Below are 12,470 nucleotides of genomic sequence, written 5' to 3'. Positions count from 1 at the left end.
ACCTCAGTACAGGTTGGATCATCTCTGCAGTGAGGCAATTTAGACTCTAAAGCATCTTTATTTCTTATCTACGAGTTCTCTTGTGCTTTCAGCAAAGCAAATATCTGGTGCTGGTTAACTTTTACTGTTTTTTTCTGCTGCTGGTCATTGCAGATCCACATCCTAGTGCTTACGGCGTATTATGTTACAACCAACCAACTAACTTCCTCTCAAACATGTTACTTCTACTCTGTTGCTCGTGATATTGATGGCTATTTTGACCTCTGCAGTTCTCTAATTACTGATGCCTTAAAATAGTACACATCAGGTAAAATATTCTCTTTTTGAAGTTCCTTTTTCCTCGCATGCCTGATCTCAAAGACCATATAAACTAAGATTATTCAACCACTTTAGACTACTGCACAGAATATCAAGGGAAATTTTGTTAGCGAGAACAAGTGACTGTTTTGTTCCACTTTTACTTTTGAGGTATTTTTTACTCAGCAGAAGATAGTACAACGATGTATTTACCATGCTGTTCCAGAAATCATTTAAATTCTTCTCCTTACTAAACTCCAGAAACGAACATTTGTGAAACTATTTTTTTCTGTAGTCCTTTATTTCGAGTTTGTGGAACAACACCAAATAACATGTAATTTAGAGCTAGCAACCAGTTTCCCCAGTTTTATCAAGAGGCGCATTCGCTGTAACATCAGAGGTCATTTTTAGCTATTGTACCTCTTTGTCTGGTCCAGTTAGAAAAGCGCACAAGCACTCCAGTACTATCAGTTATGCTTGGAGGAACATAAGAAGGGCGAGGGGGAGGGGAGGGGAGGCAACACAAACTCAGAAATAGCCCGGTTTTTTTGCTTTGAGAGAGCACAGCCTGCTAACAGCCAGGTCCAGCCTGTCAGAAAATCAGTATACTGAAGTATTACTATCAGTAGACAGCATGGAAAAACCCGGTCCACAGATATATGCCCTCCCAATGATCTCTGTCTCAAAGAAAAAAAAAAGCCTTAAAAGTGGCATCCTTATAGAATTTGTCTTCCTTGAAATTGATTCTACAATGTGGCCTAGTTCTTTTTTATTTCTGAACCTATTATGGGCCACATCTGTGGAAGTCTGTATCAACTATTCTGAAACCAGCTGCTGCTGAGATTCTTTCAGTTAAGCTGAAATTAAGAACAGGTTTGTGGGCTCCCTACCTGCTGTGAAGCCGTGATGTAGTTTATAAAATTACATATGGGTGAGAAAATCTGACTGCCAGGGCTGGAAAAGTTGGTACATTTAGCAGAAACCTAAAATAACTGTGTACACTGAGGCTATACTTACTTTGCAATATTAACTTTTTCTGCTCTCTTCCTCAGTGTCATTGTAAAAGCAATATTGAATAATTCAATGTATAAAAAACGTGGGTTTGATAGGATCAAAGCACAAATATCAAAATCAGGCTATATCCTAGCAACTGTGTTGATGGTGGGGGCAAATATGAAAGACATTAGAGTTAAAAATGTTGATTCTTCAAGAAAGGTCTCCAGATTATTTCTGCCATGAGGAAAAGCTTCTTACATACCATAAATGAGATGATGGAGACAAACACCACTCATCTCTTGGCATTAATGCAATTGCATGATAGCAAGGGGACAACTTCTATGAATAGAAGGTAAAGAGGGTATGACCACATTCTGAAACCTGCCACAATTTGTCAACAGATGAAACAAAGTCACTTATTGTTGTTACACATTAATAGATATGTCAGATCATGAAATATGTGCATGTCTCCAAATGGAAAAATATTTTCAAATCCATTCGATAGATTTATGCCTGACTAAATGAACAGGGTGCAAGAGCTTGACCTCAATCTATGTAGACCCAGAGTATGCTGGTGTTAAAAACTTTGATAAGTCGGGGTGTGTTTTCATAGTACAAACTCTGGAAGCAGCCTGACATCACATAGCTACTGAGGCATGATTAGAGAGGGAGAAGAAACAGATTTTTGCAGTGCATATGAAAGGTCAATGTATTTAATCCAAGAGTATATGCTTGTTATTGATTGAAACCATTTTGTTTCGCAGTGAAATTTGTGCCACCCACAGAAACTCTGAAAGCACACCAATGTTAGAATGGCCCATTTTAATTGGAGTCAGAAATGTTAGTTTCTTGTAAAAAAACATCACGGGGAATGTTTCTGTGCGGTGATCTGCAGATGTACATGAGTATTAGAGTTGCCTGTGCCTTCCAGTTTGTAACTTCTGCACATGCTCTTTGTATTTTCAGATACACCAAGAAAAGGTCTGGTTTAGAATGTGAAGAGTAATACAAGATTATTTGTTGTTAGTTTGTGTGCTCTTTTTTCCTGACCCAAACACAGTTTGAAAGGAAAATCTCTAGCTTAGATTTAAATAGACACATATTGTTTTATTGGCAGAACTGGAGAACTAACTATAAAGCCAAGGGCTGTGTTTAGAAAGGGTTGTTGAGAGACAGATATGATGGGTGACTGAGGAAAAAGCTAGTCCAAATCTTGAGATGGGAGAAAGATTCCTTAAAAAAAATCAGGAGTTTAAATTGTCCTGGATTAGCATTACTTAGATATGTTCTCTGATCTTCAGATAGATTTGCAACAACAAAAAATATTCATCAGCACAAAACCTGAGTAACTGAGCAAGCATACATCAAAAGTTAAAGTGACTGGGTCCGCTAGATTACATTTCACTGACTGTATCTGTGTATGTGACATGTACACACACACACACACATATATATGAAATGTAATCCAAACTTGGCTTGTTTGCCTGCCTTGAAGTATTTATCTATGCTTTCAGCTTTGCTTTTAGAAAGACAGCCTTTTTTCCTTGCTATTCTACCATGGTGTTTCTCGGGAACCTTTTCTTATCTAAGCTTCCACCAATCACTCCTAAGGCTAAGTTATGCAGACAAGTCATCACACAGAATTTCATCAAACTGCCATTTTCCCAAACTTGAGGAAGCCTGGTCCCAAATGCTGAACAAATAATTTATTAGACCATAGCAAAAGTAAATAAATGCTTTTCTGCTCCAAGTATTTCATTAGCCAGAATTATTATACATACAAGTCTATAAATAGCAAAACACGTATTGAGCCATTAATATCACTGACATTCTCATACAAAATACTGTAATTTAAAGAATTTGAAACTGGAGGACATCTCCTGGAAGATTTCTGGCAAAGATAAAATGGGTAAACAGTGTCTGAAAACAGATTAATCATCCATGGAAATGGTATGTTGCTAACAAATTGAAAATTAAGAACATCCTCTCTACCTAAAATTTTTAACGACATTGACGATATTATGCAAATACATTTTGCATATCTTTTAAGTCTATAAATTCTTACACCGTTTCAGTTTTGCTTTTAAAACCCAGAAGTGCTGGACTCAGCAGAAGAAATGTGAGAAAATCTCCTATTTAAAATTACATGGACAGAGGAACTCTGCTGGTGACTTTCCGTGAAATTAATATACCGCTTGATTGTTTTTAAGGTCTCTGCATCTTCTGAATTTTTAATTGCCTTTCCATTAAAGTGGAACACCCCTCGCTTACTAAGCCTGAGATGGGTTCTCCAGTCCTTTCACCCCTGTAGCCTCCTATTTTCTTACGGGAAGAAGGAGTGCAAGACTGGCCCTGTGGAAGCAAATATGGAAAATATTAAGCATTTTAAGCATTACTCTATCAAGTAAAAGAGCAAGTACTGTGTTGTGTATTCTCATGTTTTACTGTCTAAGGGAAAGAATCTGTACACACTCTGAGAGAAAAGGAATAGGTCATAAAAATCACATTTTTAGGTAGAGGAGTTGGGAAGTCTCATGCACCTTTCATTGCTCTGACTTGTCAATTTTCACCATATGGAAATTGTTAGCTTAATACTGTAGTTCTAAATAGTGCCCAGGAATGCTGATTTATAATGGATTTCTTACTCTTTGTGTAAAGAAATGCTAAACTACTATATAAACCATGATTAGAGAATCATGTATTACTTGTATTATAGGTGTGTGCCTGGGGTGAATTCTTCAAGCTTAGAGAGGTGACATCTGGTCTGGTCCACTCGCAGGTAAATCTGGCATCAGCGAACTCAGAATTCCCACAAAATGCTGGAAGTCCAGAGTAACTGGGAACCCAATTTGGCCTGCAATTGAAAAAGTGTGCAGGAAAGATGCTGATGCATAAGGCACAAAATCCAGACATTCCAGATACGTTATTTACTATTGAGGCATTTAAAGACACCACCTTACTGTAATGAAGTTGCCTTTAAAGAATAGGCAATGTGCATTTTTTTAATGCACATCCTCTCTATATTTTGACCAGCTGCTATGCACGTCTGATTATTTTTTTTTCTGTGAATTAGAATTAAATTTGATTGTCCCAAATACATCCCATTCAGGCATTCATGCTGAAAGCAGCAACAATTGTCAATGACCTTTAACACGCCTGCTATTCAAATTAGTGCAGATCATTAATCACACATAGCTTACATTTTATGATTCGTGTATCCTTCATTACCAACTTTCCCCTCCCGCTCGCTGCCCCCCACCCCCACCCTTTCCCTTTATTCCGAGGGAATAAGCACTGGAAAGGGCAGGATTTAAAGCCTCCCCCGCCCCAATTTTGTTTTTTTCTCATTGCCGAAGCAGTTGGCGTCCCAAGTGCAAGAAGGAGGGAGGGCGGCACGGGGCCGGTGCGCCCAGGAAGGGTCGGGCCAGGGGTGGGGGGGCAGCTCCGGCGAGGAGCTCCTAGCCGGGGTGTCCGGGGGCAGTGGTGTTCTACCGTCCCGGGGCGTCGAGGTAACACCGACCCTCCGTCAAAAGTCCTCCGTGTCAATTGTACGTCATCGCACGTTACGAGACAAAGAAAGAGAGACAAAAAGGAAAAAAAAAAAAAAAAGGCTTCATCCACACCCTTGATGTCTAGTACCAAGCGCTAAATTAGGCTTCCCAGCCATAGACTAAACACACTCCCTTCGCCTATGGCACACAGAGATTTGGCGTGATTAAACCGAGCTTCGTAAACAGACAGGAAAACAAGAATTGAACTTTTCAGCCATAGGAGTGGAGAGGCGGGAGGGGGGAAGCTTTTTTGTTGCTTGTTTTCTTTTTTTTTTTTTTTTTCCTAAAGCCATATGGCAGATTGATTTGTTCGGAGGTCTTTCAACTTCCCCAGCGTGGCTGTTGAACAGTATTCCTCTTTGATCTTGATTGAGGACTTTAATGTTGTTGTTTCTGCGCATTTCAATAGATCCATAAATATTTTACCAGTGGAATTCGCCAAAAAAAAAAAAAAAAGGGAAAAAAAAAAGGAAAAATAAAGTTTCTCATAGAAATGCATCTGGGGCAACTCCAACCCGCATCTTTCGCAGCGGAGGAGGTACGTGGGAACCGGGGCGGCGGTCGGCACAAGCGCCACGCCGCGCCCGGCACAACGCGGAGCCCGCCTTCCGCACCGCTCCCCGCCCCGCGCTCCTGCAGCGCCCGGGGGCGACCGGCACCCCGCGCCCCAACTTTGCTCCGCGGAGACAATAGTGGCCGGCGTGTGCGTGCGGGCCCCGCACCGGCCACACCACGGCGGCCGCCGGGGGACGCGCGGCGGCGGCGGCGGCGGCGGCGCTGGGGCGGGCGGGGCGCGGCGGGCGCGGGCGCGGCGGGGGCGGTGCGCGGGCGCGGGGCGCGGCGGGGGCCGGCGGGGCCGCCCCCACCCGCGCCAGTGGAGCCGCTCGGCGGATCATGTGCAGCGCGGCGCCGCTCGCATGCGGCGCGTGGTTTCACCTTCAGGGCTGCTCGGCGCGCCCTTCCCCGAACGCCGCCGGCCGCACAGGAGGTGAGGGGCGGCGGGGCGAGGGGGCATGGCCCGGGGGGGCGGGGGGTCCTCGGGATGCTGCCTGTGGGGGGGAAGAAAAAAAAAAAAAAAGGAAAAAAACCCAAAAACTTCGCGCCTCCCTCCGAGTACGGGGACTGTCCCCCCGGCCATCGGAGCGGCTCCAAAATGGTAACTTTGCGCTGTTTGGCGAGGAGGAGGATGGTTTTACTGCAGTGGTGGTGCCGGGGGGTGGGGGAGCCCTGCGGGCTCCGGGAGCCCTTTGGCTTTGTACGCTCCGTCAGGGACGTTGAGGGGGGGCAGACTGCGATATTAATCCATTAAGAGACAAAGAACAAATTGCCTCACTTTAAAGTAAAATGCTTCGGCTAAAGAAGGTGGGTGATGGGTCTTCGAACACCGAGTAGCCACTTCAATTAATAAGAGTGGGTTGTTTCCCCCCGCCCCTCCCCAATAGTATTGATTCGGCGTGTGCGTGAAATGCCCGATGTGGGGCTGTGTCCGTGCGTCCCCCCCTTGTTTTTTGAGTCGCTCTCGGTTCCGTGGTGAGTCGGTCGCTGCTTGATCCCCGTTAGAGAAGTACACAGTTTATCAAAGGAAGTTGGGGGTGGGCGGGCAGAGAAAACAATTATTCACGTATAGACAGCGAGGAGGGCTCGGAGGACAATGTCTCCGTAGCGATTATTTCCAGAAGAGGAAAAATCGCTCGTTTGATGCGGGTGGGGTGGAGAGGGATGCAGGGAGTCTAATGTACGTGTTAAAAAAAAGGGTGTGTGGGGGGGTGTCGAGAGGAGGAAAGGAAGGAGAGAGAGAGAGAGGGAGAGAAAAGAAGAATAGAAATAATGCAGTTCCAGACATTTTGTGCTCTAAAAGCTTTCCTCCTCCTCGTCCCTCCCTCCCTCCCCCCGCTACTATCTTCGGTGATCATTAGCATAGCGCCGAGTCGCGATCCTAATGCGAATTAAGCACTTGGGCAAGTTGAGGAAAGTTTGGATGGGTAAACTTTGCTATGAGGGAAGAAGGTGGGGTGCTAAAACTGGCAGTACGTGTGGGGAGACGTGTGGAGCATGACAGCCGGCCGTTGTTTTTCCCCTCAAACCAGCTAACCTCTGCAATTAACTGCTGGAGACAAACCCTGTGTTTTAAGCCGAAAGGTGTCGGTTTGGAGTCAGCACCATTTATTAGGAGCGTTAATAAGCTCCCAGCAGCAGACAGGGATCTTCTGGGGAATGCGCATTGTGCGTGCCCACATCTTATCCTTTACATTACCCCTATAGATGCGGAGGCGCTCGGGCACTGGACGTGCAAATATCATTTTGCTGGGACTATTTTCGAAACATTAATTCTGTTCTTTATTTAATCCAAAAGCAGGGTTCCCCTCCCCCCCCCCTTTGCTGCCTTATTGTTGGTTTACATTTTCTGAAAAGGCGACTGGTGTAACCTGTGGAATTTGAAATGCAAATAAAAGCCTGTGGGAGTTGAGGCAGAACAAATCAGCATTTATAAAGTGAAAAAGATTTAATGTCTTTGAAACTACTGCGAGATTTTTTTTTTAATAAGAACTGAATCGTGACGTCAAGTCGTTGGGGCAAGATTTTTTTTATTTTTTTTTTTAATGTCTGAAACGTGGGTATGCGAAGTGCTTACAGGAAAAACAGATTACAAGATTAACATCTGTTAACATGATCGTTTATCTCCAGCCAAAAATAGGTCAGTCCTTTCTTAAGGAAACACGATTGCTGGGCGCATGATTAAATAATGAAATTAGGCTGATGAGTTCATAAATTAGACGCTGTGTCGACGTGCGTTAGGATCCGACCTGTGACAAAAAAATGTAATTCGAGGTCCGCCGGAGAGCGATGCGGGGTCAAAGTCTCTTTTTGGGGAGAGGCGCAACTCTCTCGCCGCCTCTTCCTCCTCCCCTCGCTCCCCATCTCCGGGCGCTCCCCGCCGCCCCCCCGCTCGCACCCAGCGTCTCCCCGGCTGCGGAGCCGAACTCTTTCCCTGCGAGCGGAGAAGTTTCCTCGGCGGGGAGGGACGCGGGGGGTGCTGCGGTACGAAAGCTGCGGGAGGGGGCGGTGGAGGAGGTTGGGGAATGGGGCCGGACGGACGCCGAGCCCCCGCCCGCCGGCGTTCCCGCCCCGCCGGGGCGGCCCCAGCCCGCGGGCCCGCCCCCCGCCACCGCCCGGCCCGGCCCGGCCCGGCCCCGCTCGGCCCCGGGGTGTTGGGGCGCGGCGAGGCGGGGCGGGGAGCCGCCGTGCCCCTGCCTTACCCCCTGCCTTACCCCCTGCCTTACCCCCTGCCCGGCGCTGCGCGCACCCCCCGCCCAGCCTCGGTGTTGATGTCCCCTCGCCGATCCCCCCTCGGCGGAGTGGTCGGGCTTATTTTGGAAGTGGGTGCAAAACTGCCTTGATGAAAAATCTCCTCGGGCCTGGCGGAGCCATCGATATTTTGATTTTTGTGTGTAATTTTTTTTTTTAATTTTTTTTTTTTTTGAGGAGGTTTCACAGATTTCTAGAGATTTTCTCCTCAAAACCGTGGGCTGGCCGCTGTGCTCGGGGCTGGCTCCTCGGCGGCCGGGGAGAGGTCCCAGAAGCCCGCCCGGCAAAGGGCCACTGCGCTTTGGCCCCGTGCCACGGACTTTATTTCATGCTTGCTGCACTAAATGAGTTAACAGCCAAAGGGTTTTTCATTAACTCGACTTGGCAACCGTGTATTTCGTTGCCTTCTCCCCCTAACCCAAAAAAAAAAAAAAAAAGGGAGAAACGTGTAATTTTAAGCAAAAGCTGAATGGCATAACATGGGTTGATTTGAGAGGAGGAGTTTTTCTCAAGATGTGTCAGATTTCCCTTGTGTCCTCATCCCTGCGCGTGACGAGTGGGTAGGTTGATATCCGAGAGTTTTATTTTGGAGGATGTGTGCGTCTTGATTTTTGACCATTGCTTTCCTGCGGGTGTGTTAAGGCCCTGTGTGTCCTGGACCAAGCAAGAGGATGCTGACCCTGAGGGAGGGCAATGACCGACAGCTGCCCCCTGTCAGCCTCGCAAGTAGATGGGACAGGGGGAACATTGGGGAGCACGCTGTTGCATGCGGGGCAGGTGCACGCAGGTCAGGGAAGGGTGTTGTGGCAAGCAGGGTGTGTGCACACATGCAGGGCAGGGATGGGGTATATTGCATTGCTGCATGTGAGCCAGACGTGTGTGCCTGTAGGTCCTACTGGGTATGTGTGTGTACAGCAGAACCGGGGTCCCATGGGTGCCACAGTGTGAGATTGCTTCACTGAGGCAGGTGCACGTGTGTGTGGCGTGGGGTCTGTGTCCCACAGGCAGGTGCGGGTGGTAATGTGCCTTGGGTGCTGGGACAACCCCCCCGTGCTTGCCCGCCAGGCTGGCTGCTGCTAGTGGGCCAAAAATAACTGTATTTTAAGAGGTGTTTGGTATTTTGAGGGAAGCAGTGCCAGGGAGGGTAGTGGTGATGGGAGCAGAAGTTTCATCAAGATAGGGAGTACTTTGGTAATTTTGCTCAGGTAGTTTTGTCTGCGGCAGCCGGCCAGGATGTGTTGTCTTTCAGTGGATGCTACTGCTTTGTTTCCCACCAGTGTGTCCTTTGCTTCAGTCACGCGAACCCACAGTCATGTGCTGCTCTGTGCACCCCATTGTATCCCACCTAGGTGGGCCACAGTGGTTTTTGGAGCTTCCTCCCTGGTGAGACTGGAAGCTGGTTGCATAGGAGCACCAGCGGTGTAATTAGTGTCATGGTGTGGTTATTGCAGGAGACATCTTCAGTTTTACAAGAGTAGCTGCCATAGCTGTCTTGAATGCGCTCTGTACAATAAAGTAATTTGTGTGAGGCTCTGTGTTACTGGTGCGTGCACACCTTTACTAGCTCCTGGTGTAAAGTGGTTTTTAGATATCTCTAAAAATTCTTGCCTGGGGTTTGCTTTCAAGCCTTTAGTTCATATAAAACTGAGTGGTGTTGAAGTGACATCTAGTTAGTGATAAGTGCTATGTTGTCTGTGTGAAAAACAAGGCATCATAACCCCCCTTTGAATTGTTCAGTTTAATATGCAAAGGTAATGCCTACAGGGGAAAAAAAAAGAAAAAAATAAAGCATCAGTGAGAATAAGAATTGTACTAAAGAATGATCTTAAACATGTTTAAAGAGAGGAGTGGTCTTTGTTAGCATGGCCCCTGTCTAACTGTGTCTGCCTGGAATGGAGCAACAGGAGTGACATTCAACTTTTGTAGATTAAAGTTTCCCTGTGACAATGTCTAATGTCTTTGCTTTAAAAATTAGGTTAATCATATGATTTTATAGTTGGTCACAGTATTGTGCTGTCACCAAGATTTAACAATAGCAATTATCAGTACAGAACTACTCACTGAAGGGATTGAAAATGATTGTGTCACCATTCTGAATTTATGCCTATTGAATTGATCCCTTATTTTAGCAAAGGAGGGTTTTTATGTCTTAACACTTTACAGATCACCTTAAGAAGCTGTGTCCTTGGCTTCAGTTGACTGAAAAATGAGTTATCTTTAAAATGCACCCTGCTGTGGGTGTTTGCACAAGAAGAGTATCTTGGAAGAGTATTGTCATAGAAATTATGTAGTCACCAACTCTTGCAAAGTTTGGGCAATCTGTTTATTTGAATTTCTTTGTTAAGGCCTTTGTGTACAGGTGACTTCAACAGTTGTCTGTAGTTATCTGTGATCCTCACTGGTGAGTTTTATGCTGAGGTCCCATCTAATGAAGGGCATCTATATTTAGTGTGATCCAAAACCTGTCAGCTTTGAAGGCCTCACTTCTGTGAAGACTTAAATTTGTGCCAAGAAGTTCCAGGATTTCTCTGGGATTACATACAGTATGCAAAATGATCCAATGCCTAAGATTTTGTGAGACTAGTGATGAAGTCTGTATATGTGTACTTAAATTGGAAATCTGGATTTGACTATACTGTTTCTTAAAGTCATCAAAATAGAAAGCTGAAATGCAGAGTGCTTGCGTTTTGCAGGAAGCAACTTGTCCAAGCTTGCAAATTTTACAAGAAAATGTGCCCGTTTAAGTTTTTGAGACACAAGTATGAATTTGTAGATACATACCTTTTAAGCCTGAATAGGCATTTGATTTCTGCAGTGAAGAGGGAAATGGACTTAGTGCTGTTTTTCACATAAGTATGATGTTCCTCAATTGGGTAAAAGCGTCTACAACTACCCTGTAAATTGACTTGTTGCTTGTGAACCCAGTGCTGCCCCCTAATAAGCACACTTGCCACTCCCACTGCATACTGGGAGTTGTGTGAAGGTGATGCTGTGTGGAATTACAGTTTCTGTATGCAAATCTGAAATCCTTAGTTATATCAGCAGTTAATCAGCTAAAACTTACTATAGTCATTTGTTTTTTTTCTGTAGCCATAAACTTAATTGATACCTCATCACAGTGTGGCAAAAAAAAAAAAAAAGGAAAAAAAAGTCTCATTTATTTGATTAGTTATTTGCAATACAGATATTTGAAACTTGGAGCAACATTGTTTTTTCAAAGCAGACATCTTACATGCTGCAAATATTTATACACTAGTGCTAGGATAAAGCTGTTCTGATTCAGACACTGAAGGCAAAATTCTGTTGTTCAGTTACTCACTATAACTGCACAGAAACTCTCTGGGTGTCCCCAGTACAGTACTTGGGAGTTAGAACAGCTTAACAGACAACAGTATTTCTTGACTGTCACTTCTACGTTAGAAGTAAATGAAACTTCCTTTCCTTTTCCAGCTGGAGTGATTCTAGTAAATATTATGTTAGTGAGCCTGCATTAAAACCTACTAGTGGATTATGGTCTAGGTAGTTAACACTGCCATGGCTTTCATTAGGATGATGACTTCATTGCAAATGTTTACTTTCATTACCTAACTGTTAGTCAGCAAATGTTCCTTCTCTTGATCTGCTGAACCTGCTTAGCCATTTGAGCTAGTGAGATCTGTTTTGTTTTTTTTTTTTTTTTAATGTGATGATTACTCAATGCTGGTTGTTCATTTTTTGATGTTGTTTACATCTTGGTTATCTATAGAGGCCCATCAGCGTTGTTACACACTTCGTGTTAGCAGTTTCTCCTTGTGTTCCTGAAACTGTATTACAGCAACAGCGCTTATGCAAACGGACTCAGGGCATTAAGCGTGTGTTCTGAGATTAAATTAGTGTGTGGATGGACAATACTTGCATCTCCTAAGTTGCTACCAAACTATTTATTGCCTAATAAATTCTAGCAGGTATAATAGGAGTAGCACACAGCTGCTCTAAAATAAGTTGTTTGATTACCGCTCCCGAGTTGTGAGCTAACATTGCACATAGTGCCCGTTGCAGGGACACTGGAACAGGGGCTGCTGAAGACTCTGGTCTAAACTGTTTTGAGTCATGGAGGAACAGAGGCTCTTTGCTCTTGAAGATTCAAGACTTCTGATGACTACTTAAAATTAATTTTTGCTAACCTTTCATTTAAGTCATTGCTTATGGGAAAGAACTTAATTTGTATCAGCAGGTTATTGCGTAGCTTAACGCTTGTTCAACAAAATCCACGTTTCATTAAGGGCTGTTGCAGAAGCTGTAGGCCATGCATTGCTGTTGTACACTTGTCGTAAACCCAAG

At 44.9% G+C, this 12,470-nt stretch overlaps 1 protein-coding gene across 4 annotated transcripts in view; it reads left to right on the top strand.

Moving 5' to 3' along the window:
- The first annotated feature begins 5,693 nt into the window (after positions 1-5,693).
- Positions 5,694-12,470, top strand: part of ZNF516 (zinc finger protein 516) — a 101,690-nt gene continuing 94,913 nt past the window's right edge. Inside the window, exon 1 of one of the 4 annotated variants that reach the window (XM_051812684.1) lies at positions 5,694-5,832. The gene's annotated coding sequence lies outside the window, so the exon portion shown is untranslated. Of the gene's footprint in view, positions 5,833-8,044; positions 8,711-12,470 lie in introns of those variants that run through there. The other 3 variants (XM_051812685.1, XR_007908601.1, XM_051812683.1) reach the window with 3 other exon arrangements.

Source organism: Manacus candei, unplaced genomic scaffold, assembly GCF_025592945.1.
Source record: "Manacus candei isolate 608988 ecotype Guabito, Panama unplaced genomic scaffold, ASM2559294v1 h1tg000088l, whole genome shotgun sequence".
NCBI lineage: Eukaryota > Metazoa > Chordata > Aves > Passeriformes > Pipridae > Manacus > Manacus candei.
Note: the sequence above shows the minus strand (reverse complement) of the source record. Positions and strands in the feature narration are given on the sequence as shown.